Source organism: Heteronotia binoei, chromosome 1 (genome assembly GCF_032191835.1).
Source record: "Heteronotia binoei isolate CCM8104 ecotype False Entrance Well chromosome 1, APGP_CSIRO_Hbin_v1, whole genome shotgun sequence".
Classification (NCBI taxonomy): Eukaryota; Metazoa; Chordata; class Lepidosauria; order Squamata; family Gekkonidae; genus Heteronotia; species Heteronotia binoei.
In genome coordinates, this window is record NC_083223.1 from 246,474,832 (window position 1) to 246,501,401 (window position 26,570).

General features: G+C 44.5%; 1 protein-coding gene across 1 annotated transcript in view; it reads left to right on the forward strand.

Moving 5' to 3' along the window:
- The first annotated feature begins 3,600 nt into the window (after window positions 1–3,600).
- Window positions 3,601–26,570, forward strand: part of LOC132578895 (interferon-induced very large GTPase 1-like) — a 33,459-nt gene continuing 10,489 nt past the window's right edge. The window contains exon 1 of the mRNA XM_060249063.1: window positions 3,601–3,686. The gene's annotated coding sequence lies outside the window, so the exon portion shown is untranslated. The remainder of the gene's footprint in view (window positions 3,687–26,570) is intronic.

Here is a 26,570-nt window from a genome sequence, read left to right on the forward strand (position 1 = left end):
TAAATTTTCTAAAGTGTACTTTATACTTTGTATTTTTGATAATATGCAATAATATGTGATGTTGTAGTGTTTAATAATCAATTACAATTTTGAAGTAATTTTCATTATTTATTCATTATTTCCCACAGTTTTTTGTTGCTGAAAAAGTCACTTTTTCCTGTGGTACTCTAGGCTTTCCCAACAGGAGGTTTGCAACCCCCACTTAACAGCTACTGATCCCCCCCACCCCCCAGTCACCAGCAGGAGATAGGGGGTAGAGTTTTCAGATCCAGGTTGGGAAACTTCTGGAGATTTGGGGTTGGAGCATGGGAAGGTCCCAGATTGCAGTGGGATTCAATAGCATAGAGTCTGACCTCCAAAACCTGTTTTCTCCAGGGGAACCAATCTCTGTAGTCTGGAGACGAGCTATAATTCCAGGGGATCCCTAGGTCCCACCTGGAGCCTGGCATCCTTAAATAACAGCCCAGCTCTGGGATCTCAGGCAGACAAATCCCCAACATTTCCTACCTGAGATACCAGGTATCAACCCTGTGCCTTGTGCAGGGAAAGCCTGCATTCTGCTAAGCCATAGTAGGCCACCCCAACTAATATTGCTGGTTCTAGAAGAAATTTATCTAGAACAGAAGGGCTAGAGGAAATGGAAGAATAACCTCTTTGAATGGGAAAGCCTGGTCTTCCCTCTCCCCCAAGCCATGATTTTTGCAGGACTTGGCTCAGACCTTCTGCCAGGGTTTTCTCTTCTGTGAGATTCAGCAAAGTTCTTTCAGTTTCATGCTTCTTTTCTGTAAGTACTGGGCCATTCTTGTAAAAGTTGTTTACATAAGGATGCATGCATAGGTTACAGATAAGGACTGCAAAATGAACTGGGAACTGACCAGCTTCCTCTTTAAGGTTATATAAACGACATTTACAAGAAAGGCTCTATACTTACAGGAAGCAAGCGTGAAACCGAAAGAACCTCATTTGGGAGCAGCTAGCACAAGGACTGGGCATTGGACCAGGAAACAGCATATGTCCTCTACAAGAGTGTCAAACTCATTTGTTATGAGGGTTGGAGCTGACATAAATGAGACCTTGTTGGGCCAGGCCTTGTCAGGTTTGGCCAGAGCATGTCGGGCTGGGCCATGTCGGGCCAAGTCAAGCGTGTATCTATTTAAGATTAGGTAGCAGCAGGGCCTTTTTTGTAGAAAAAGCCCAGCAGGAACTCATTTTCATATTAGGCCACACCACCATTGTTTAGCATAGGGCTTTCTGTAGAAAAAGCCCAGCAGAAACTCATTTATATATTAGGCCACACCCCCTGATGCCAAGCCAGCTGGAGCTGCGTTCCTGCCCAAAAAAAGCCCTGGGTAGCAGAGATATAAACTTTATAAAAGACAAAGACAATTAAACACATTTTTAAAAAAACTTAAAACATGCTTAAAACATTAGCACTCATTGGTCTTAAAGGTGATTTCTTTGTGTCTCTCCCATGGGATCCAGGGAACTGGGCAAAGGAAGCTCTGACTTTTTCCTTCCTTCCTTCTCTAGGGGACCAGGAGGGGGAGGAGCCTCAGACAATAGAAGGAAGAGTCGCTTGGCTCAGTGGCTCTGATATGCGATTGAGAGAGCTGGCAAAGCAAGCTCTGCCTCCCCCACTTCCTCCCCATGGAAGGAGCCTCAGCCTATGAAGAAAATAGAGGTTTTGCTCTGTAGCTCCTGTGCAATTGAGCAAGCCTTCCAAAGCAAGCTGTTATGCAGAAGGAAGCAAGAGAGAGGGAGAAGGAAGCAGATGACAGCCAGTTGCTCAGGGGCCTGATAGGTGCCCTCTGAGGGTCTGATTTGGCCCCGGGCCACATGTTTGACACCCCTGTACAGCTTTTCCCTTCCCCAAGACTGAAAATTCCAAAATTACATGGTCACTATCAGGGCTTTTTGTTGTTGTTGTTAAAAGAAACCCAACAGGAACTCATTTGCATATTAAGCCACACACCCCTTATGCCAAGCCAGCCGGAACTGCATTTCCATGTACTCCTGCTTTAAAAAAACCCAAACAAACAAACAAAAAACCCCTGGTCACTACTGTCCATTGTGCCCGCTACTTTCATCTTGTCAACCAGTTCTTCCCTGTTGGTGAGAATCAAGTCCAAGATAGCAGATACCTTTGTATCTGCTCTCTACTGGAAAATGAAGTTTATGGATTTATTTGACCTTTCCTTTTTAGCAGAGTTGGACGTCCAACAGATATATGGGTAATTGAAATCTCCCATGACCATTGTATCTCTGTCGACCACCAGGGATCAGGCCTTTTCAGTGGCAGCCCCCTCCTGGCGGAATCATTTGCCGGAAGAGGTTAGGGCCTTGCGAGACCTCACTCAGTTCCGCAGGGCCTGTAAGACCGCTCTCTTATGGCAAGCCCTCAATTGACTGTAGGAGAATTCTGGAACAACTGTCGTCCTGAGTATGAGTAACATCTAATTTGTTAGCACCAACTGTAGATTGTTTTAACTTGTACTTTAATAGTTTTATTGATTTTATGATTGCAGTCATAGTATACTACGATTTGATGTAAGCCACCTTGAGCACACCTTGGTGGGGAGGGCGGGGTATAAATCGAATTAAACATAAACATCTCATGTCTTTGAGACCTCTGTAATCTGTTCTAGCAGTGTCTGATCTAGTCCTCAGCCTTGCTTGGTGGTTTATAGCAGACCTCTACCATAATATCACTATTATTTCTTATCCCCCTTTTTTACCCTGAGACTCTCAACTAACATTCCATGCTCAGATTCATGTATTTCCTTACAAGCATATACCTCTTTTACATATAATCCAACTTCTCCACCCTTCCTTATTTGTCTGTCCCTTTTAAACAAGTTGTACCTCTCAATCCTAATATTCCAATTGTGAGTGTCAGCCCACCAAGTTTCAGTAATGCCTACTGCGTCATAATCCCTGTCTGTCTCAAATTCTGAAGAGTTCTGCAAGACCTGATATAGGGCTTGCTAATTTCAAAGTCAACATGGACTCAAAAGTGGAAAGGCAGGATACAAACTTGAAATGAATAAATGTGGTGGCAGGCAACCTCCTTGGTGCAAATTCTAAATACAATAAAATTGTGTAATCTACTTGTGAAGACATCAGTGTGCTCAGAGATAAGACAGGGGAGCTAAAGATGGGTATTTGGCCACAGGCACGCAGGGAGCTGAAGTCCCTTGGAAGGTTGTTATGGCTGATGCAATATTGCGATCCATCCATGCTGCAGTTGAGTCAAATTCTAGGATTTGACCTGTCATTATTTATTTAAAATATTTATTAGCCGTACTTCTTTGTAATGGAGCTTTAAGTGACTTACAATTACAAGCTCACAGTGGCTTATATTAGAGAATCCACTATTGCTCTATGATTCTATATATTCTATATATTAGGATCTGAGCTGTGACTGCTGTCATATGGGGAAATGCCAATTGGCTACTTTGCCAGCTCCTCCATCATTCAGAGCATTCCACACCTACCCACTTGGATCTCTATTCATTGGGAGTAAAGTGTTAGGAAAGGGTTAACTAACTGGAGAATAACAGCAGGCATATCTCACCCTTCAAAGTACTTTCAGTTTTGATTACCAGTAAACTGCTAAGGTGTCCTGCTTGGAGGCTGCCTGCAGGTTGTCCAGAAGAAACAGGATTCCTGTTAAAATAATAGTCACGGTGAGTACTTGTGTTTTAGGAATGAACCCTGCATGTTCCCAGGAGCAACTTGTTCTGACTGGTTGTTCACTCGTTTGAATGCATCTTGTTTTCATCCTTGCTCTTTGATGCCATGTCATATATTTAGATCCTGGACAAATGAGTCCTCTGCCCTTTCTGTGCAGTAATTAATTTCCCCTTCCCCTATGCTCCTCTGGTGACTTTGTGTGTGAAAGTGTGTGTGTTTATGTGTCTCTCTCTCTTCCTCTCTACTCCCCACTCTAGGAATAGACATTTTTTTGCAAGTGACAAAGTGGCTCGTAATGAATTACATTGTACCATAATAACTTTGTTGAGATGGTCCCAGAGTTCAACCATTTTGCATTGCTTAGTCAGCCCTTTTCTGCACTCATGTCCGCTTGTACCCTTTGGTTGCAGGTCTTGGGAAAGCTCTTTTTCTTCTGTGTCTCAGATACTGAAAATCTGCTGCCAGTTAGATTGCACAGTTCTAAGCTAAATAAGCCAAAGGTTTACATGACGACATGGAAAGCATCTTCAACTGTGTACTGTTTCACCATAGTGGAACTTTTGTATGCAGAAAATTCAGTCCCTGGCATATCAGCAGATACCTTTCTCTGCCTGACAGTGGCGGACTAGCCAAGGTGTCAGCTTGCTTGATGGCAAGTGGGCCCTGTGGACCCCTGATGAAGTGGGGCCCTCTTAAACATTAGACAATATGTTAAAAATGTTAATGGCCTTGAAAATATAATAGAAGTTCCAATATTATTACTGCAATGCAACTAAAATTTATTTTGCATTACTATTTTAATGAATTTTTTAAAAAATAAAATCATTTTTTGAGGATACGTCTGTATTTCTCTTCTGCACTTTCCATTTCCTCCATAGTTTCCCTTCTGCTTTCAAGTTTCCTTGCCCCCAGAGGTAGGTTGGCCATTATAGCTACTGGGGAACTTCCAGGTGGGCCAATGGCCTGTCCCCCCCCCCGCCCCCACAGAGGCATGAAACAAAAAATTCTGCCAGGAGGGGATCAGCTAGGCTAGCAAACCTTTTATTTTTCTTTCCCCATGTTGTGACCACTGCATTTGTAAACGCAGGGCACCTTGCTACCCTTGGGACCGAGCATCTTCAGCACAGCTACCAATCACAAGATGGAGCCTAGAGTTCTTGTGCTGATCCAGCCCAGAGAAGGAGGGCTGGGGAAGGAGGCAAGCAGTACATGGCCCAAGCAAGCAGCATGTAGCTAGGTGCCCAGCCCAGAGAAGGCAGCACCTTAGCTCAGACAAGTTGCAGAAAGATGTGCCTAGCCTAGTGGAGCCTGGTTTAGCATACTGATGAACATATATAAGCTTGGCAGAGCAGTGGGAAGTGCCCAGTCAAGCCATGCAAACTGTGAGGCTGGCTGGCTTTTTCTTCTCTCTTTTCCCCTCTTTTGTGGGGGTGTGGTCAGGCTGGGATGTGGGGCAGCCCCTTGTCCAGGGCACCTTTTCCCTCTTCGTCTGTGTCTGTTTTCCCCTTCCTGATAAGTACAGGAGAAATGACCCATGAAATAGACCCATGGGGCTTCTCATCATGCTCATCTCAGCAGGATAACTTTCCATACTCTTCCTCTGGCTGAACTCTCCACACCACAAGTGATCTGGGTGGATCTGGGCGGGTTGGCTCAAGCTGAGTGGGCTGAAGCTGAATCCAGCGAAGACAGAGGTCCTTTGCGTAGGTCGCGGCGGGCCAGGAGGGGAGATCTCCCTACCAACCTTTGACGGTGCGTCACTGATACCAGTGCGCAGGGTCAAGAGCTTGGGAGTGCTACTGGAGCCTTCCTTGACAATGGAGGCCCAGATAGCTGCCACTGCTAAATCCGCCTTTTTCCACCTTAGGAGGGCGAGGCAGTTGGCCCCCTTCCTGGAATGTAGCGACCTGGCAACCATGATCCATGCAACGGTCACCTCGAGGTTGGACTACTGTAATGCCCTCTACATGGGGCGGCCCTTATACCGAACGCGGAAACTGCAGTTAGTGCAGAATGCAGCAGCCAGGCTGTTAGTGGGACTACCTCGGTGGGAACATGTACAGCCTAGGCTGCGGGAACTGCACTGGCTTCCAATTGTGTACCGAGTTCGTTACAAGGTGCTGGTTATTACCTTTAAAGCCCTATATGGCCGAGGACCTGCCTACCTTAGGGACTGCCTCTCTCCATATGTTCCTCAGAGAGCACTGAGATCTAGTTCTCAAAATCTTTTAAAAATCCCCGGACCAAGGGAGGCCAGACTGAAAACAACGAGGGAGCAGGCCTTCTCAACAATGGCTCCCCAATGGTGGAATCAGCTACCAGAGGAGGTGCGAGCCCTGCAAGACCTTAATCAGTTTCGCAGGGCTTGTAAAACCGTCCTCTTTCAACTTGCTTTTAAGATGGAACCCAGGTAATGACATCTAGCCATCCTTATACATGTATCGAACTGTAGCACCTTAATCTATAATGGTTTTAACTGATTTACTTAATTTATGAATGTAATTTAATAATATTTTAACTGTCTTTTATTGTAGTAACTGTATTTTATTGTAATCATGGTTATACCATGTCCTGTGAGCTGCCCTGAGCCTACCTTGGCGGGGGAGGGCGGGATATAAAATAATAATAATAATAATAATAATAATAATTATCATCATCATCATCATCTTCTAGAGGACTTTCTGTTGTTTATTCTGGAGCCTTGTATGTCAGTAGCACTTTTAGTGAATTTTGTATATAAACAGGCCCTTGAGTTGAGGCAGGGTTGGATTAACAATTAGGCCAAGTAGGCACTGGCCTATGGGCCCCCATGTCTTTAGGGGCCCCAGGCCAACCCCCCCCCCCCCAAGTTTTCCCTTTCTTGCAGCCCTCCGAGCCTGCACGTGCAGCCAGGTCACTCTTTGCTCTACTTGCCTGGTGCAGCTGCTGCTGGCGTTGTCGCCATGTTTGCCTCTCTGCCTCTCCCCTGCAGCTTAGAAAAAGGGGCTTTTAAGAAGGTGCCTGCAGGCTGCAGAAGGAGTCATAGGTGGCGGGGCGGTGTCAAGCACCGATATTTCTCAATAAGCAGTCTTTTGTTTTAAATCAAAGCTGTTTTATTGTTAGAAATTCAGAAGCTGTACCAAGGACAGTAATGACGTATACACAGCAACATAGTTGCTATATAGGATATCTTCAAAGGTTACCATACAGATGCATGCTTGAGTCACAGGTTCAAAGGTTACTACACAGTATCTATTTTATTGCTAAGGAATTTAGGCTATTAAAAACATCTCCTGGGGGGGCGGAGCGTCGCGGGAACTGGGGGGGCGGAGCGTCGCGGGAACATGGCAGACGCATATTAAGAGAGCTCCGCTAGCCTCTTTCCCCAACTGAAGCCTACTCTAAATCACAAACTCCAATGTCAGCTAGAACTAAAGGGAAAACGGCTCGCCAAAAGAAGAAGCAGTTGCCTAAAAAAACAACTCCCGTTTCAGCTTACTTTTCTCCAGACAACGCAACGAAGGTCAGTGATTTGAACTTGTGCGCTCCGCTTGATTTCAACATGGCCGCCAGCCCTGATAATCCTCAGTCTAAAACGCCAGTTACTCCTTCTCAAGAGGAGGACCGGCCGATTAGTAGGAAAGACTTGGATCTTTTGAGGATGGACATACATAAATATTTTAATGACTCTATTGCAGAACATATTAGACCCTTAAAGGTGCAGGTCGTAGAAATATCTGAAGACCTTGCTACTACTGCAAAAATAGCAGAGCAATCAGCAGAGCTGGGTCTAGCCCTTAAAGGAGAAATTACCGAAGTTAAAGGAAAAACAATTAAAATGCAAGACAGACTGTTGATACTGGAAAACAAATGGAGAGCTTTGAATTTGAAGCTTCGCGGATTTGATGAAGGAGCGGAGGAAAAAAATGACTTATTGTTGTTTATAGCGGGCTGGCTCCAAGAGAAATTGCAGGTGGCAGAAAACATGGCGGCGAACATAGGGAAAGTGCAACGGTTGGGCCCTACAAATTTGGCGCGTCGAAACTTCGCAAGAGACATTCTTGTTCAGTTTTCAAACCCAAGAATTAAAGACTTGGTTCTCCACAAGGCAAGGCAAGGGGATGGCTTGACATTTAAAGGAAAAAGAATTTTATTCCTTTTAGACCTGTCTCCAGAGACTCTCGAGAAGAGGAAAAATTTAAAACTAATCACAAGCAAGCTCCACGCAAATAACGTCCGTTTTAGATGGTCCCCAGCCTCTGACGTTTTGCTGTTTAAAAATGGAGCCCTGTTCAAAGCCCATGATGCAAAATCGGGACTCGCCTTACTGGACGCCTTGGCCTTAAAGCTTGCACCGGAAGAAGAGGAAGAATTGAAGAAGCTCTTTCCACCGTTAGAATGCCAAATGCCTACAGAAGTAGAAGCTTCATAGACACTTAACTGCTTAAACATCACTGAACTATATGTAAAATGCTAATAGCTGTTGGAACACTTAGAATCTTTTATATAAAAAATCATTGGGAGAGGGAAGTCTTGTTGTTATACTATGGGCAAAGTAATGATTTAAGCAAAGCGTGCTTTCAATATATAACAGTATTTGATACCTGAACACTTTATACGTTAAAATCTAAGACCCAACATGTTTATTTTGATGGAGTATATCTTGGCAGTTAGCTGGAAGTGATAATTAGTTTCGACAAGTAATGTTTACTGGTTCTCAAGCAAGAACTGAAGGAAACCATAGGAATCATTTTTTAACTAACAAACTAACTATATAAGAGTGCGAAAAGAAACGTTTTTGTTCTTATTGCTGTTATTTTTATCTAAAAAGCAATGGTTTCCCCACTTAGTTTGTAATACATAATAGTAATTTCATTTTTGCCATAAGTCATCATTTATAAATCATCTATAATATTTGCTTGGTCTGAATGACCACGGGTTGGGAGCTTAAAGTTCAAAATTTTTTGGATGATGAAGGCAGCATAATGCCTATATTTTGAGGTGAATATTAACTCTATGGTTGGTTTATGTGACAGTTCCTTACTTATTACTGTTGTTAAGAAATCTTTATAGTACAAAAGTGTAAGCATTAATAGTTATCATTATTGTTATAAACGTTTGAGGAAGTTTGTTATTTAATACTAATATTTGGGGAAGGAGGGAGAGTTAGGATTTTGATTAACTGTTTGGAGGTTATTTGCCCCCTCTTGGGTGGAGTGTAGGAGTTTCAAGATAGGGAAATTAAAGACTATTTTCCCTAGCCTCTTTTTTTGGAAAGAGGTTTTGAAACGTTACCCGAATTAGGGTTATAAGTTAGTTTAGTAATTGTTTACCTTTCTATAAGCTAACCGGAAAGGTGAATTTTGTCCTGTCTTGTCTTTTTTCTTTTCCCTTGTGGTGTTTGTAGTTGTGGTTTCCCCTCCCCCCCTCCCCCTCTTTATTCACATCCTTTTTATTTTGACTTAAGTTTTTGCAACTTAACTGGTGTAAATTTTTTTTTGAGTGTCATTTCAGTGAGTCGCCATCAGGTACCACAGTCAGATCTAAGGTAGATAGTACATCTTGATCCTTTTTCAGCCATACCATGTCTAAGGACATTAAAGTTCTAACTTGGAACTGTAGAGGTTTTAAAAATCCTATCAAAAGGGCTCGCATTTCGAATTTTTTGGCCAAAGAGCGACCTCAAATAGTTTGCCTTCAAGAGACCCATGCAAAAAAACAATCTTCTTCTTTATTACGTTCCAGGTGGTTTAATCAGTTTTTCCAAGCATCAGGTACTTCAAAAGCAAGGGGAGTGGCAATTCTGATTTCTAAATCTGTTTCCTTCAGTGTACAAGATACAAAAGCTGATCCCAATGGCAGATTTGTATTTGTCAAAGGTATCCTGAACGGAAAACCATTAACTATTGCATCTATTTATTCACCAAACAGTGGCCAACTGGAGTTCTTGGAGGAAACCTTTTCTGAGCTTATGGGTTTCAGGCAAGGAGAGCTTATCATCGGAGGTGACCTGAATTGCATCGTTGACCCAGTTCTGGACAAGTCTGATCGTAAGGGGTCTAAACGCACTTTGCACAAGAAGCCAGGTTTACACGATCTTTTACTCTCTTTTAACTTGGTAGATATCTGGAGGACGCTAAATCAAGGGGCAAGAGACTATACCTTTTTTTCCCAGGTTCATAATTCCTATTCGAGAATTGATTATATTTTAGTTTCCCCGAATCTTTTAAAATTTGTTAACAATGTAAATATAGGATCTAGAACGATCTCTGACCATTCTTGGGTGTCTGGGGTGTTAACTTTTGTAGACTCTGACAACAAAGGCCCAACTTGGTCCTTAAACAAACTCCTCCTGTCTAAGGATAGTGTTTGTGAGAGAGTTAGAAAGTCAATTCAAGAATACTTTTTATTCAATGGAAACTGTGGAGTTTCGCAACATCTGATTTGGGATGCATTTAAAGCGGTGCTCAGAGGGGACTTAATTTCCATTGCAGCGACATGCCAGAAGAACAGGCGTAAAACTATTTTAGAGCAACAACTTAAAATCGCCGAATTGGAAAAGAAACACATGAAATTTGGGGGGAAAAAATACTTAAAAAAACTTTCGCTTGAAAGAAACAAATTAGAACTGATAGAAACTTCAGACATACAAAAAAAACTGTTGTATTTAAAACAGAAATTTGTTACTAAAACTTCAAAATCCCTCAGGTTTTTGAAGTTTAGGTTGCAGCAACAGAGTGAAACCAGAACAATTCATTCTATACGCTCATCTAAAGGGGAGGTTTATGTCACTCCTAAAGAAATCACTGGGGTGTTTCAGGAATACTATTCCTCCTTGTACACATCCTCTGTTGATAGCAACTTAGACTTTAAAAAGTTTTTAAAAGATGCTAACTTCGACAGAAAACTAACCCAAGAGGATGCTGACTTTATGGATAGACCAATTTCGGAATCTGAAATCTTGGAGGCACTATCCTCTATAAAGAACAATAAGGCAACGGGAAAGGACGGATTCCCAGTGGAGTTTTATAAAAAGTTCAGCTCTGACGTGTTACATCCTCTTTTAAAAACTTGCAACCTTGCTATGTCTACTGGTGTCCTCCCGGACTCGTGGAAGGATTCCAAGATGATAGTGATACACAAAGAAGGCAAGGACAAGCAAAACCCCAAATCCTACAGACCAATTTCGATCCTAAACCATGATTTCAAAATTTTTTCAACTATTTTGGCCCGTAGATTAAATAAAATTATTTGTGCTTATGTACATACAGACCAGGCAGGATTTATTCCTGGACGCTCTATTTCAGACAATATTAGGAGAACCCTCAATCTAATCCATTTTGGCAAGACATCTAAAGTGCCTTCTTTAATTTTCTCTTTGGACGCAGAAAAAGCTTTTGATATGTTGGAAATTAATTATTTAAAAGCAGTCCTAAACTACATGGGATTTGGCCCAAATTTTTTAAATTCCATTTCGGCCATCTACAAAGATCCTAAAACGCAATTAACTATTAATAATCACAGATCAGATGAAATTCATTTATCAAGAGGTACACGTCAAGGCTGCCCGCTTTCTCCAATTTTGTTTGCCATCTCGTTGGAGCCGTTAGCCCACTTAGTACGGTCGGATCCTGATATTGCAGGCATTATGGTGAGAGGTGTCTCTCATAAAGTTAGCCTTTTTGCTGACGACACTGTTTTTTATTTGAGCAACCCATTGCATTCGTTAACCAAATTAATGAGAACCTTAACATCATTTAAAGAGTTCTCAGGCTTTACCATTAACATGTCTAAATCGGAAATTTATCCGATCTACCTTCCTCCAGATGTCTACCAACAATTAGAAACTACTTTTCCATTTAAATGGGTTACTAAATCTTGGCGTCATCTAGGCATCCATATACCTTTGGACCAATCTAAATTATTTGAAGTAAATTATAAACAACTCTTTATAACCATTAAATCTAATTTGGCTAAATGGACTAAGCTACAATTCAATCTGTTAGAAAAAATAGACCTGTTAAAGACTTTCGTTCTACCTAAGTTTCTTTTTTTATTTCAAAATCTCCCTATTACTATACCAGACAGTGACATGAAGTCCTGGCAAAAATGCTTCTCCCTTTTCATATGGAATCACAAGAAGGCAAGGATTTCGTATCATGTCCTGTCCAAACCTACGGTCAAGGGCGGCCTGTCTGCACCAATTTTAAATAGCTACTATGTCGCAGCCCAACTTCGTAATGTTTTGTTTTATGCCAGAAAAGAATGTCAGACACCTTGGCTTCAAATTGAATCTGCTAGCTTATACCCTGTCCGTCTTAATGAGTTCCTTTGGAATACTAGAACTGAAAGGAGAAAAACTTTGTTGAATAATCCTTTTTTGCGCTGTACTTTAGAGTTATGGGACAAATATAGAAATCTTGTTGTTCAACCCTCCACTCCTGTTATGGCCTTTTTGGGTCAGGGCTGGTTTCCTCCGGGAAGTTCAAAGGAGAGCTTTGGAATTTGGCGACAACACAATATCCTTAGGATTTCAGATGTAAGTTCTAAGGGTCAGCTGCTTACCCGCAACCAGTTGGAATCTAAATATAGCGCCAAAATTCCTTGGTATGAGTATTACCAACTTTATGATACATTGAATAAAGTAATTCCCTTTATGGTAGCTGAAAATCAATTGAATGCTGTTGAAAAATTAATTATTAAAGAAAACACAACATTGAGAGGAGCGATTTCTAAACTATATAATTTATTAAACCAAAAAAACTGGGCATCGGTTACAACACAACAGAATGCTTGGAGTAAAGATTGCTCTATTGATTTATCAGAAGATCAATGGTCCAAGATCTGGATGTCTCCAATTTGTAAATCCCGTTGCACGAACTTTAAATTGCAACAATTTAAATTATGTTCAAGATGGTATTTGACTCCTCTTTCCCTTAGCCACTCGAGTAGAAATTACACTCCCCTTTGCTGGAAAGGCTGTGGTGAAATTGGGTCCTTCTACCATTGCTGGTGGTCCTGCCAGAAAGTTCAAATCTTTTGGAATTCCTTGATAAATAAAATTGAGACTATTGTCAATGACACCATCCCAAGGACCCCAGAATCCATTTTACTCAACTACTGGCCGGCTAGTAAATACTCCAAACAAAAGAAGGAACTCATCTCTCTTCTGCTATTGGCAGGGAAAATACTATTGGCAAAATTTTGGAATGTGGCAAGAGTCCCTTCAATGACTCAATGGTTCCAAAAGGTATGGGATTTGATTATACAGGACAAAATTGCATCTCAACTTATCCTTAGTGACAATCCTAAGGCAGGTGTTTTTTTTTATTGAAAAATGGTTTAGGTTTTTTGATCACGTCAATGCCAATGCGTCAAGTAAGAACAAAATACCAAAGAAATACCTAAACTTTGTTTTATATTGAGATACGTCTCCTACCGCTAGCGTACAGCCTAAGAAAATTGACTGTGAGACTTGAGGGGGCAAAATTATAATTTGTTCCCTTCTCCCCATCCCCCCCTTCCCCCCCCCCCTGTTTGTTTGTTTGTCTATTGGTGTTTTCAGTGTTTGGGATAGTTTGAGTGTATTCTGGATTAATACTATTTTCTGATGTCTAAAAAATTGCATTTTTGTATTTTTCTATGGAAACCCTTCTTCTTTTTTGTTAATATAAAAAATAAAAAATTTTGAGTTTTAAAAAAAAACATCTCCTATTCTCACACTTCTCTAGACGCAGATAAGAGTTGTCTGTGTGAACCTGTGGGAGAGGCGACTTGAAAGGGGTACCAGCCAGGCTGTAGCATAAACATCCTTGGGCCAGATGGATTTATTATTTGCCCAATGGTTGTAAATAAGGGAGGAGCAGTTGAGAGCCGGTGACCTGCTCTCTGTCTAAGAACCATAATGTTAGAGAAATAAGCACACTTGACATACTGCCCCCGCTAAGCCCCTCTCCGGGGTTTTGAAGGATATTTAGCATAGAATTGTTTAATCAGCGCTGGCGCTTTCACATTTGAGCTAACCACTCATTCATTATGTGCTGTTGAGAAATGTTTCCATCTAATAAGAAAATACAATACACTCCGCTTCAGCTTAGCATCTAAGATTTCTTTTACTTCATGGTGATTTTGATCCCCCACTGGAATAGGCTCTATAGCTTGGGGTCGGGGGTGCCACGGCGCGGCTCCAGGATCCCTCTGAAATAAACAGCAATGAAAGATGGGATGTATCTTACTGAACAGTTTAGGTAATTCGAGTTCTACAGTCACTTTATTGATTACACGTTTAATACGGAACAGTCCCAAAAATTTGTATGCCAGTTTTTTAGAAGTTTGTGGTAGAGGCAAGTTCTTGGTATATAGAAACACAGTATCTCCCACTTTAAAATCCCAAGTGGGTGAATGATGCTTATCGTAATGTTTTTTGTAGGTCTCTAGCCAATTCCAAATTTTCTTGGATGTTGTTCCAAGTTTTCCCCAACTGTCCCCACCACTGCTCAAACGCTGATGGCATGTCAGGCATTCCCCCCTCCCCCGTAGTTGTGGAAAGGATTTCCCTTCATACCCATTCACTACCAGGAAGGGGGATGACTTGGTGGAGCTATGTATGCTGTTATTATATCCATATTCTGCAAATGGGAGTAATTCTGCCCAGTTTGACTGCTGATAGTTCACAAAGCATCTTAAGTATTGTTCCAGCAGTGTGTTTACCCTTTCCATCTGTCCATCGGTCTGGGGATGGTATGCAGAACTCAATCCCTGCTCAATCCCAATTAATTTGCAAAACTCCTGCCAGAAGTTGGCAACGAACTGTACGCCTCTGTCGCTAATTAACTTATCCAGAAAAGAGTGTAGTTTCACCATGTGCTGGAAGAATAACTGGGCTAGTTTTTTAGCCATGGGTATTTGAGAGGATGGAATGAAGTGGGCTTGCTTAGAGAATGTGTCCACTACTACAAGGATTACGGTCTTTCCCTGAGAGGGGGGAAGTTCTACAATAAAATCCAATGAGACTACCGACCATGGTCTGGTTGCTGTTTCCAATGGTTGTAACAACCCTGGGGGTTTTCCCCCTCTTCTCTTAGCCACTAAGCATATTGGGCACGAAGTGACATAATTAGATATGTCTTTTTTCATAAACGGCCACCAAAATTGTCTATTCACTAGATGCAGGGTTTTGACATATCCAAAGTGCCCAGAGAGCTTGCTGTCGTGACAGAATTGAAGCACTTCTCTCCGGAGGCTCTCTGGTACATAAAGTTTACTGTCCTTGTACCAGGAGCCTCCTTCCCCCTTCTTTACCCCCTCAGGTATTGCTTCTCCTTCCTTTTCCACCTCGGAAATCAGTCTTTCTGCCCCCCACTTATCTTCTAATTTTTCGCGTTTTGTTTGTGAACGGGTTGTTACCGCTCCCCCCCAATTGGTGGGGGGAGATGAGTGAATCGATCACCTCTTCTCTTTGCCTATTGTGCTGGGGAAGCCGAGATAATGCATCAGCCAGAAAATTCTTAGATTCCCAGATGTGCTTCAGTTTGAAATCGAATCTAGCAAAGAATCCCGCCCACTGGATCTGTTTCTCAGTCAGTTTTCTGCGACCAGTCAGGGCTTCTAGGTTCTTATGGTCGGTCCATATTTCAAATGGGACCCTCGCCCCTTCTAACCAAGATCTCCATGTCTTTAGTGTGAACATTACAGCAAAAGCTTCCTTGTCCCAAACCGACCAATTCCTCTGATCTTGAGAGAATTTTTTAGAGATGTAAGCGCACAGTTTTAAGGGAAATCCCCCCCCCCCAATCTGGTTGCTTGAGAATTGCCCCCACAGTGACATCACTGGTGTCGCATTGTACCACAAAGGTTTTTAACTCATTGGGGTGAATCAGGATGGGTTCACTGGTGAATAACCTTTCCAATTTGTTGAATGCTTCTTGGCAATTTTCTGTCCAATTTAACTTTGCTCCTGGCTGCTTGGCCTCTGAACCCCTCCCTTTCGTTTTGAGGAAGTCCATTAAGGGGAGCATGGTGTGTGTGAACCCTTGTATAAAATTACGATAAAAATTTGCACATCCGATGAAGGATTGGAGCTGTCTACGTGTCCTCAGGGGTTCCCAATCTAGCACAGCTTGTATTTTGGCAGGGTCCATTGCCAAACCCCTCTCTGACATTCTGTAACCTATGTAATCCAATTCCGTCTTATGGAATTCACACTTGGATAATTTTGCATACAGCTGATTTTCATAGAGGGTTGCTAAGACTTCCCTCACTAATTTCACGTGGGAGGGGAGGTCATTTGAATAAATAATTATATTGTCCAGGTACACCACTACCCCCCTGTACAGATGTTTTCGCAGGACTTCATCTATAAAGTTCATGAAAACTCCCAGAGCCCACTGTAGTCCGAAATGCATGACTAAGTATTTTCATTGTCCCATTGGCGTGTTAAACGCCGTCTTCCATTCATCCCCCTCTTTTATGCGTACCCAGAAGTAAGCATCTCTCAGATCCAGCTTGGTGAAAATCTTCCCCTCCGACACGGTGTTCAATAAGTCCTTTATTAGGGGTATGGAGTATGCATTTGAGGTCAAAATCACATTGATCCCCCTAAAATCCATACACAGCCTAAGCCTCCCGTCCTCCTTCTTCCTAAACAACACGGGGGTGGCATGGGGGGCCGTGGCTGGTCTGATGAATCCCCGCTTTAGGTTCTTGTCTAGAAACTTTGAAGTTCTGCTTTTTCAGCCCACCCCACGAAGTATAGTTTAGCTCGAGGGAGGCTCTGCCCCGGAATCAATTCTATAGCACAGTCAGTATCTCGATGGTGGTGGTGGGAGGAGCTCATTAGATTCTTCTTCACTGAACCCTTGTTTTAAGTCTCTGTACTCATGGGGAATTGATCTCACCTCCTCTATAGTGAGGCATAGTTTTTCATTCAAAGGGGGTGGCTCCGGGCCCCACGTTCCATTGATGGGGCTCGCTAGGGTGGCCAGACCGTCCCGGTCACCCGGGAAAGTCCCGCTTCTGGGCCCAAATTCCCGCCTCCCGGCCTGCCTATACCGGGACCATTAGAAGTCCCGGTTTAGCCAGCGAGAGGAGCCGGGCATGCGTGGGGCCAGGAAGCGGGGGGAGGCTGCGCTGCTGCTGCCTCTTCTCCGTAGCTGCTCCTCCGAGATGGGCTCAGCCTGAGCCCATCTCGGAGGAGCAGCTGCGGAGAAGCGTGGCAAGCCCCGAATCTGGGTCCTTCTAGGACCCTGAGCAGCAACGCTGGAGGAGCAGGAGCAGGCCGGACTTGCGCCCCGCCCCTCCACTCCCTGCAGGGGCAAAGGCGGCCTGCGTGGGCCTGCTTTACTTCTCCGCCCGGCCCCTCTGCTGTGCGGGCGGCAAGGGGCATGCTGGGCCGGCCTCGGAGGAGAAGGAGGCGGCCGTGGCCGGAGGAGGAGGCGGCATGGCTGCGGCGGAGGCGCGCTGGCCTTCCGAGCCAAGGACTTGGTAAGTCCGGGGGTGATGCAGAAGGCGGGAGGGGAGCTGCGCTGCGCTGGTAGCCGGAGGGAGAGGCCTCCTCGCCTTCCCTGCTGGCCCTAGGCTTCCCAACCCCCCCCCCCCCCCGCTTCATCCCCCGGTTGGTCTCCAGAAATCAGGAAGCGGGGGGTGGGGGTGGGGGGTGGAGGGGGGGAGAACATACCTGTAGGTGTAGCAGTTTGTAAAAACTGTTGGTGTAGCAGTTTGTAAAATGCCTGCCCCTTTAAGGCTGGGCAGGAAGGAGGAAACAGGAAGGGCTTCGGAGAACGGCCCCTCCCTTTCTTTGCTTTCGTTTTCACAGCAGGCAGAGGGAAGAAGACCAAGTAAGTATTTGTGTGTGTGAGAGAGGGAGGGGGGATTCCCTGGTATGGAGGCTCTTCCCCCCTTTTAGAAAGCGTGTGTGTGTGGGGGGGGAGGGAAATGTCTACTAGGCACTCTATTATTCCCTATGGAGAACAATTCCCATAGGGAATAATAGGGAATTGATCCGTGGGTATTGGGGGCTCTGGGGGGGCTATTTTTTGAGGTAGAGGCACCAAATTTTTAGTATAGCATCTAGTGCCTCTCCCCAAAATACCCCCCAAGTTTCAAAACGATTGGACCAGAGGGTCCAATTCTATGAGCCCCAAAAATGGTGCCCCTATCCTTAATTATTTCCTATGGAAGAAAGGCATTTAAAAAGGTGAGCTGTCCCTTTAAATGTGATGGCCAGAACTCCCTTGGAGTTCAATTATGCTTGTCACATCCTTGTTCCTGGCTCCACCCCCAATGTCTCCTGGTTCCACCCCCAAAGTCTCCTGGTTCCGCCCCCAAAGTCCCCAGATTGGATTTGGCAACCCTAGCTGCCTGGCCCGGCCTCCACAGGGTTTAAACTGGCACTGATATGAACTTTGGAACTGTACTCAGATCAGCTCTGATGCCTAGAAACTACCTCTGTGTGCTTGCTGTGTAATAGCACTCAGGATAGTCCTCTTCAAGCTTCAACATCCAAATTTCCAGGAATTTCCAACCCAGAGTTGGTAACCCTAGCTCTATCACAGATTTAGGAGGTCTTTGATTGCTGATTTAGGAGGTCTTTGATTGCTGGGGAGGGGGTCAGCAGTAGGAAGTACCCATACAGGGAGCACATACATTGAAGGTGGAGGTATTGTGACTCAATCACACCCTACATTTTTTATAAACATGGCACTTAGGTATGCATTTTGCAGGGACAAATGTAGTCATATTCTAATATGTTAAATGTGCCTATTTGCAGTGTTTGGTTTAGCATTCCTTGTTAACTGAACTTTCCAGCACTTATGGTAGATGCATTTCTCTGATGCATAAAATATATGTATGTTAGACAATAATTTACATGGAATTTCCATCTCATTATAAAATATTGTGTGTAATTTTGCATAACTAAAGGTAATGGATTGGGCATGCAATAAAAATCCCAGTTTTATTTGATCATTACTTAAGTCCTTTCTTTCATATTTGCATAGTGGCATGATAAGAGTTATAATTTGCTTTGTTTTAATTTAGTGTCAATAAAATTGATTCAGACATCTGTTTCCAAAACAGAAAAAAGTGTTGTTTTTCCAACATGAATTTTTAAAGTAAAAGATTGCCTGCTTCTTTTAAATTTTGCCCCAGAGGTTTTACTTTAAGAGCATATTCCTACAGCTGCAAACCTGGTAGAAATTTGCAAAGTCCCATCCACTCCAATTATCTAATTAACATTGACCAGAGTTTTAATATTGCTGCTTGGTAATTCCATTGGCCATTCCATCTAAGAATTGTACACAAATTTTAAGTCAGCAGCCAATATGGTATTCCTGCAGCACAGATTAGTAAAGCTGCAGTACTACAGTCCAAGCCCTCTGTTCACGACCTGAGTTTGATCCTGGCGGAAGCTGGGTTCAAGTAGCCAGCTCAAGGTTGGCTCAGCCTTCCATCCTTCCGAGGTCGGTAAAATGAGTACTTTCTGGGGGGAAAGTGTAGATGACTGGGGAAGGCAGTGGCAAACCACCCTGTAAAAAGTCTGCCATGAAAAACATTGTGATGTGATGTCACCACAGAGTCAGAAATTACTGTTTTGGAGAATTTGTACCAGTATACCATTAACGTACTACAGTAGCAATTTCTGAAGGTGTGTAAAGCGGAACTAAATTTATTGTGCTTGGAGCATGAGTAGATGGAAAAAATCAGTTGAAAAAAGGAGGCAAATAACAAGGAACATGTTCAGATACTTGATAGCTCACTATAGGAGCAAGGGAAGACATGTACTGAAAGTATATATAATACTGAAATCTGTTGGTTATCTTACAGAATGCAACTAATGGACATGTAGTTTTACTACTTGTGATTGTGGCTTTGGAATTACTGTCTAGAAAGCTCCATTAAGTTCTGTATGGTCAGTAACAATAATAAAGTTAAGCACTTTAAAATTAAGCATTGATGCATGCCATTTAAGACCATGCTTAACTATTTAATTGAAGTTAATAGGACTGAAGTGTTTAGCTCTGGCTAGATTGCGCAAATATATCAGTGTCTTTGCAAATGTTAAAATGCTTCCCAGCTATGGATCTCTTGATTAAGGGTATGCAAACCCCCTCCCCCCATATTTCTTGGTTCAGGTCTGTAGGATTAAAAAAAATCCAGTATTTCTGAAAAATCCCAGATCCCAGTATCAGTATGGTATTTGGATCCTGGATTCTTCAGAAATCCCAATTTTTTCTGGGTCCAATAGACCCAAGAAGAAAAATATCTGTAGTTTTAAAAAAACCCGCCCTGACTCTGGGGCTTCTCCTTGCAGCATGGTTTAAATTGTGCTTAAAGAAAAACTGGCCCCAGGATCTGCTTGTGGCAAGGAAGGAGATCACTCCTTGCTGCACACTGACTTGGCTGGGAGTGCTTCTCCTGGAGAAGCTATCCCCAGGATCCATCCATCCATCCTTCCTTCCTTCCTTCCTTCCTTCCTTCCTTCCTTCCTTCCTTCCTTCCTTCCTTCCTTCCTTCCTTCCTTCCTTCCTTCCTTCCTTCCTTCCTTCCTTCCGTGGCTCTCAAATATCCGATGTTCATGTCTTGCGGCTCTCAAACATCTGACCTTTATTCTGTGTTGCTCTTTTGTTAAGCAACTCTGGCCACCCCTGGAGTAGACAATACTGACTTTGGTGGACCCAAGCACTGATTCAGTGTAAGGGAGCTTTGTGTTTGTCTTCTGGTGCTTTCAGACATACCACCCAAATCCTTTCAGCAAAGGCCAGATAGGAGTTATGGGCAGTGTTTACCTGCAGTGCAATTTTGTTCTCAAATCCTGTATTTACTTCATCAGTATATGGGATAAGGCACTTTCTCAACTGTGCTGCATAATGCAGCCTATTTATTTTGTCCTGTTTGCTCTGTTGGCTCTATCTGCGCCACCTTCATCACTTTCGGGGTGTGGATCCCCCAGTGGGGTGGTCTCCCGACTCCCTCCGCCGGCTGTTTCTGATAGCCCTGCGCCCCCTCTTTCATTTGATATGTGTCCCGTGCGGGTGCCACCCTCCCGCCGGGAGATGCCGCAAAATGAGCCCCCTTGAGGCTTATGGCGGCAGGGCTCGGGGGAAGCGAGCTAGACTGCTGTTCTTTTGAGGGGTTATAGAGTGTTTCGAGCCCATCCCTGTGGCATCGGTCCCATCATTGTGGGGCCCAGGGGGCCGGCGCAGCGGCACGCCGAAGCAGCCTGTCGGTCACTTCCGGGTTCCTGTCCTGCATCTCGACCTGTGTTATTAGTGACAGGCTGCTTCGGCGTGCCGCTGCGCCGGCCCCCTGGGGACGTCACAGGAAGTGCTGTGAAGTCACTTCCTGTTTCCGGCAGTGGCATTTGGGGGAAATGATGTCATTTGGGGGAAGTGATGTCACAGGAAGTGATGTCATTTCCTGCTTCCGGCAGGTGGCACGGGGGAAATGATGTCACAGGAAGTGATGTCACTTCCTGGTTCCGGCAGGTGGCGCGGAGGAAATGATGTCACAGGAAGTGATGTCACTTCCTGTTTCCGGCAGGTGGCGCGGGGGGGGGGGGTGATGTCACTTCCTGTTTCCGGCGGTGGCATGACGTCACCGGAAGAGACGTCACTTCCTGTTTCCGGCGGCGCGCGCGCGCACCCCTACTCCCCCCCCCCCAAGGTGTCCCTGGCTGGCCTTCAGACATTATGGCCACCCTAGGGCTCGCACCCTCCACTTCTAAAGTCTATGATTTGGTCTCCCCATTTTATGTTGGGTTCATGTTTGGCTAGCCATCCCATTCCCATATTAAAAGATGAGGAAGGGGCCACAACAAAAATCTCTGTATCCCAGTGGTTTTCTATCCCCACTAGCACCCCTTGGGTTTGCGCCGTACAAGGTTCCCCCTTCATTACTGTCCCATCCATTTGCTCAAATTGTATGGAATGCTGTAGTGGACTCGTAGGGAGTCCAGTCACTTCTACCAGTGTGTGATTATGTCTCTGGTGCACCCCGAATCTAGTAGTGCTCTGACATGTATAAAACGCTTAAATCTAGGGTTCAGTAAAGTCAGTGGGATGAAAAACAAAGTCCCAGTAATTCTCACCCTCAGTGGCGCCGTTAGTTCCACGACCTGCTGCTCAGCACCTCTCAGTGCAGGTCGCCCTCGTTTCCCGCCGGCTCATCTTCCCAGATGTCTTCTCCCAATTCATCAACAATGATGAGCTGCTTTCTGTCTAAGAACCATAATGTTTCAGAAATAAGCGCGCTTGACAGGTGGGCATTCTGAGATAATTTGCAAGGGGGCCCCCAAGATTTTGGCTGCCTAGGAGGCTCCACAGGTTTAATCCAGCATTGCGTTGAGGCAACTGACATGTCTTAAGAGGATTCCCCTCCCCAGACCTTGTGCAAGTGGGGACATCTCCATCTTGTCTTACTTGAATGTTAACTGGGAGCCTGAATCACAGCCTATGATTTATTTTGCAAAAGTTTTAATTGTACCTTATGTGTTTTTTGAAAATTGTATTTATTTCTTATAAAAAATAAATGATAGCCTTATAGTTGTGGGTGGGTCCCCCTTGTCTCCAGGCAACCAATATTTTTAGATCCAGTCCACCACTGCTGCCTGATATCTGGGAGAGTAGCAGGTAGCAAACATGACTCAGACACAGATCCGGCCCGAGGGCACATGGCGCCCCAGGCAGCCTCAATGCCCCCCCGCCATGCTGCCCCCTCCGTGGCACCTTCCTCTCCCTCCCTCAGCTCTTTCAAGGCACTCCCCCTCCCCCGCCAATCGGCTGATCAGCGAGAAAAGCCACGGAGAGGCCAGCACTCTCTGGGACGTTCAGCGCTGGGGTGGGAAACACTAGCAACCCACTTCCCTTTCACGTGACTCACCCCCCCCCCCGCCCATCCCTTCCCTTTGCCTCCCCATGTTTCCCTGCCCCATGCCCCCAGCAGTGGCCACCTTCTTCCTCCTGACCACTGGGGCTATTGCTATTTTTAAAAAAAAAGTATTAGTGATCATACTTTGTGTTTTAAAAATCCCAAAGTGTGGTCTGCTCCTATACTATGGGTTGAATCTAGCCAGTTGTTCCTCTGGTGATTAAAGGAGAATGGGGTTCTCTTTGGGGTCCTCTTTGGGCATTAAAAAAAGCTGACTGAAAAAAGCTATGGGCAACAGAGTCTGTAATAAGCAGAAGAATTAATAGAGACTGAACAAACAAAAAAACCCTGTCTGGATCAACCCTAAAAATTGGGTTCCACAAACACTGCATAGGATTAGGCTATAGAATCATAGAGTTGGAAGGGATCCCCAGGGTCATCTTGTCTAACCCACTTCACAATGCAGGAAACTCACAAATACCTCCCCCTAAATTCACAGGAGAGTTCTGCAAAACCTTATACAGGGTTTGTTAATTCCAGAGTCTCACCTTGGGCTCAAAAGTGGAAAGGCAGGATACAAATTTGAAATAAATAAATGTGCTCTATTGTGGTGGCAGGCAACCTCCTTGGTGCAAATTCTAAATACAATAAAATCGTATCATCTGCTTTTGACAATGCGGGTGTGTTCACCAATAAAAGAGGAAAGCTGAAGGTGAGTATTTGGCCAGGCACACTGGGAGCAACCTGAGCCCTGATATTGCTCCAAACACCTCTGGGGTTTGCCCTGAATTAGGCTGACAATTGCACAGGCGAGAGCAGAAATGGGGGCATAAACTGTAAGTGGGAGGGAACTGCAAATATCATCACTTGATTTTAAAGTAATGCATCATATATCATGATTTTTATTTTATTGTTTTTATGGAACTGTACATCGCCTAGAGCACCAAAGCTGTGGGGATTAGCTGATTCATAAATATAATATAATATAACATAATTACCTGTTACCAGGGCTTTTTTTGTAGCAGGAAAATCTTTGCATTATTAGGCCACGCACCCCTGATGTAGCCAATTCTCCAAGAGCTTACAGTAGACCCTGTAAGAAGAGCCCTGTAAGCTCTTGGAGGATTGGCTACATCAGGGGGATGCAACCTAACATGCAAAGGAGCTCCTGCTACAAAAAAAAAGTCCTGCCTGTTACCTTCTCTTGCACTGCCAGCTGCAGCACTAATGCCAGTCCCTTGGGGATACATCTTAACTTTGTCGGCAGAAAACCAGCCTACTATACCAAGTGAAATGGTTGGGAACAGGGGTCATTTTGTTAAATCAAAACAAAACAAAAAAGCCCACCCCCGACTTTGCTGAGGCCTCAGGAGACCCTGACAAAGCCTGGAAGGGTGGCAGGCTCCGCCCCCCCTCCTCAAGAGGAACCCTCCATGCAAATTGCTGAGCCACCTCTTTCCTCTGCCAGAGTCTCAGGTGGGGGAAAGAGCTAGCGCAGTAGGATTCCCAATCCCCAGTTCCCAGCGGGGGATCCCCCGTTTTTAAAGGGCTTCTCCCCGCCCCCAGCCAGCTGGCCAGCAGGGGAAGCCCCACCCCCACAGTCATTATGTAGTTGTAGAGCTCCTGCAGGTTTAGAAACCTGCAAACTGATCCGTTTGTAAAATGTGTGCCTTTAAGGCTGAGCAGGAAACAGGAAGGGCTTCATGGGAAAGGGTCAGTAACAGTTTCGATGGAGAATGGCCCCTCCCTTTCTTTTGCTTTCATTTTCATAGCAAGTAAAGTTCTGCAGGAACAAGATCTAATAAGTATTTGTGTGCGTGAGAGAGGGATTGGGCAGGGGATTCCCTGGTTTGGAAAGCGGGGGGTGGGGGGGAGGGAAATGTCTACTGGGAACTCTATTATTCCCTATGGAGAACGATTCCCATAGGGAATAATGGGGAATTGATCCGTGGATATTGGGGGCTCGGGGGGGGGCTATTTTTTGAGGTAGAGGCACCAAAGTTTTAGTATAGCATCTAGTGCCTCTCCCCAAAATGCCCCCCAAGTTTCAAAATGATTGGATTAGGGGGGTCCAATTCTATGAGCCCCAAAAGATGGTGCCCCTATCCTTCATTATTTCCTATGGAAGGAAGACATTTAAAAAGGTGTGCTGTCCCTTTAAATGTGATGGGCAGAACTCCCTTGGAGTTCAGTTATGCTTGTCACACCCTTGTTCCTGGCTCCACCCCCAAAGTCTCCTGGCTCCACCCCCAAAGTCCCCAGATATTTCTTGAATTGGACTTGGCAACCCTATAGCGCAGGGCCTCCTCTTCGCTCTCGGGCAGCCTTTCCTGAAGGGGAGGCAGCCTGAGAGTGAAGCCTAGCCGCCTCTTTCCTCCTCCCACCTGAGTCTTGGGCAGGGGAAAGAGCTGGTGCAGGGGCTCGTCCTTGCTCTTGGGCTGCCTTTCCTGCAGAGGAATGGAAAAGACAATGGCAGCACAATATACAAAATACAAATATGGCAAAAATATTGTGCAAATCACACTCTTAAATAGTTTGTACAAATTAAATATATTATGAAGAACATACAAAAGTTATCATAAATTCAGAACATTTTAGCCAAACAAAAGTCTCAAGATACTGAAATGGGCGTTTGAGAGAGACCTTGGCTGGAAATTTCAGTTGGCTTATGAGGAAGCTGCCGGAGCAACGGAACACAATTAAAAACTGGTGGTTGCGTGAAGGCAAGAATTTTTCCTTCGGAAGCCAACAAGCGACGGAGAGACTCCTTTGGAACTTTGTTGTTGAGTCTTAGTACTCTCTTTGTGAAATTAAGAGACTTTGAGGGGTCCTCCCTGAAATATCACATTTGAGACTTTTGTTTGGCTAAAATGTTCTGAATTTATGATAACTTTTGTATGTTCTTCATAATATATTTAATTTGTACAAACTATTTAAGAGTGTGATTTGCACAATATTTTTGCCATATTTGTATTTCCTGCAGAGGAGGCAGCACGGGAATGAGGCTGAGCTGCCTCTTTCCTCTGTCCGAATCCTGGTTGGAGGAAAGAGCCGGAGCAGGGACTCCTCTTCGCTCTCGGGCTGCTTTTCCTGCAACGTAGGCAGCCCAAGAGTGAAGCCGAGCCGCCTCTTTCCTCCACCTGAATCTTGGGTGGGGGAAAGAGGCGGCACAGGGGCTCGTCCTCTCTCGGGCTGCCTTCCTGCAGGGGATGTAAAAAACTAGAGATCGAGTAGCACAAACATACAACATATATTCAAATACTCATTGTATTCAATTGCTTATTCCATAAGCACAATATACACACAAACATATTCTTAAAGTAACCAGCTGTGGAATTTGTGTGAGGCGATGCCTGTTAATATAGTAGGATTGGGTCCCAATTAGCGAATGATTGTTCCAAAAACTGGAGGTGTATGCAGTGATTTGCATTGTGAGTGACGATTGAGAAAGGCGTGGCCGAAACCTGTCTCCATTTTTTCTTCTCCATTACTTCATACAAGAAATACAAGGAATTGAAGATTGCATCTCAAGTAGACTTTGGAATACAGTGGACTTTTGTGGACTGGGACTTTAAGAATATGTTTGTGTGTATACTGTGTTTATGGAATAAGCAATTGAATACAATGAGCATTTGAATATACATTGTATGTTTGTGCTACCCGATCTCTAGTTTTTGACATTTCTATATCGGGTATCCTCTACTCTTACCAAATATTTTCCTGCAGGGGAGGCAGCCCACAAGCGAGGTTGAACTGCCTCTTTCCTCTGCCCAAGTTTCGGGTGGGGGAAAGAGACAGAGCTGTGCTGGCTGGCGTGTGGGGAGTGGGCGCCTTGCGGCACCCTGTAGGCCATGCAGCGCCCTCGGCAGCTGCCTACATGATCTATTCCCACGTGCCGGGCCTGCCAGAACCTCCATTTGTTTTACAGTCCCTTAAGAAGCCATTTGCACACTAAAATCCTAACCTCTGGTTTCCCAAATGATAGCTTTGCATGCTATAAATAAACTTGGGGGGGGGGGGGGGCGGAGGACCAC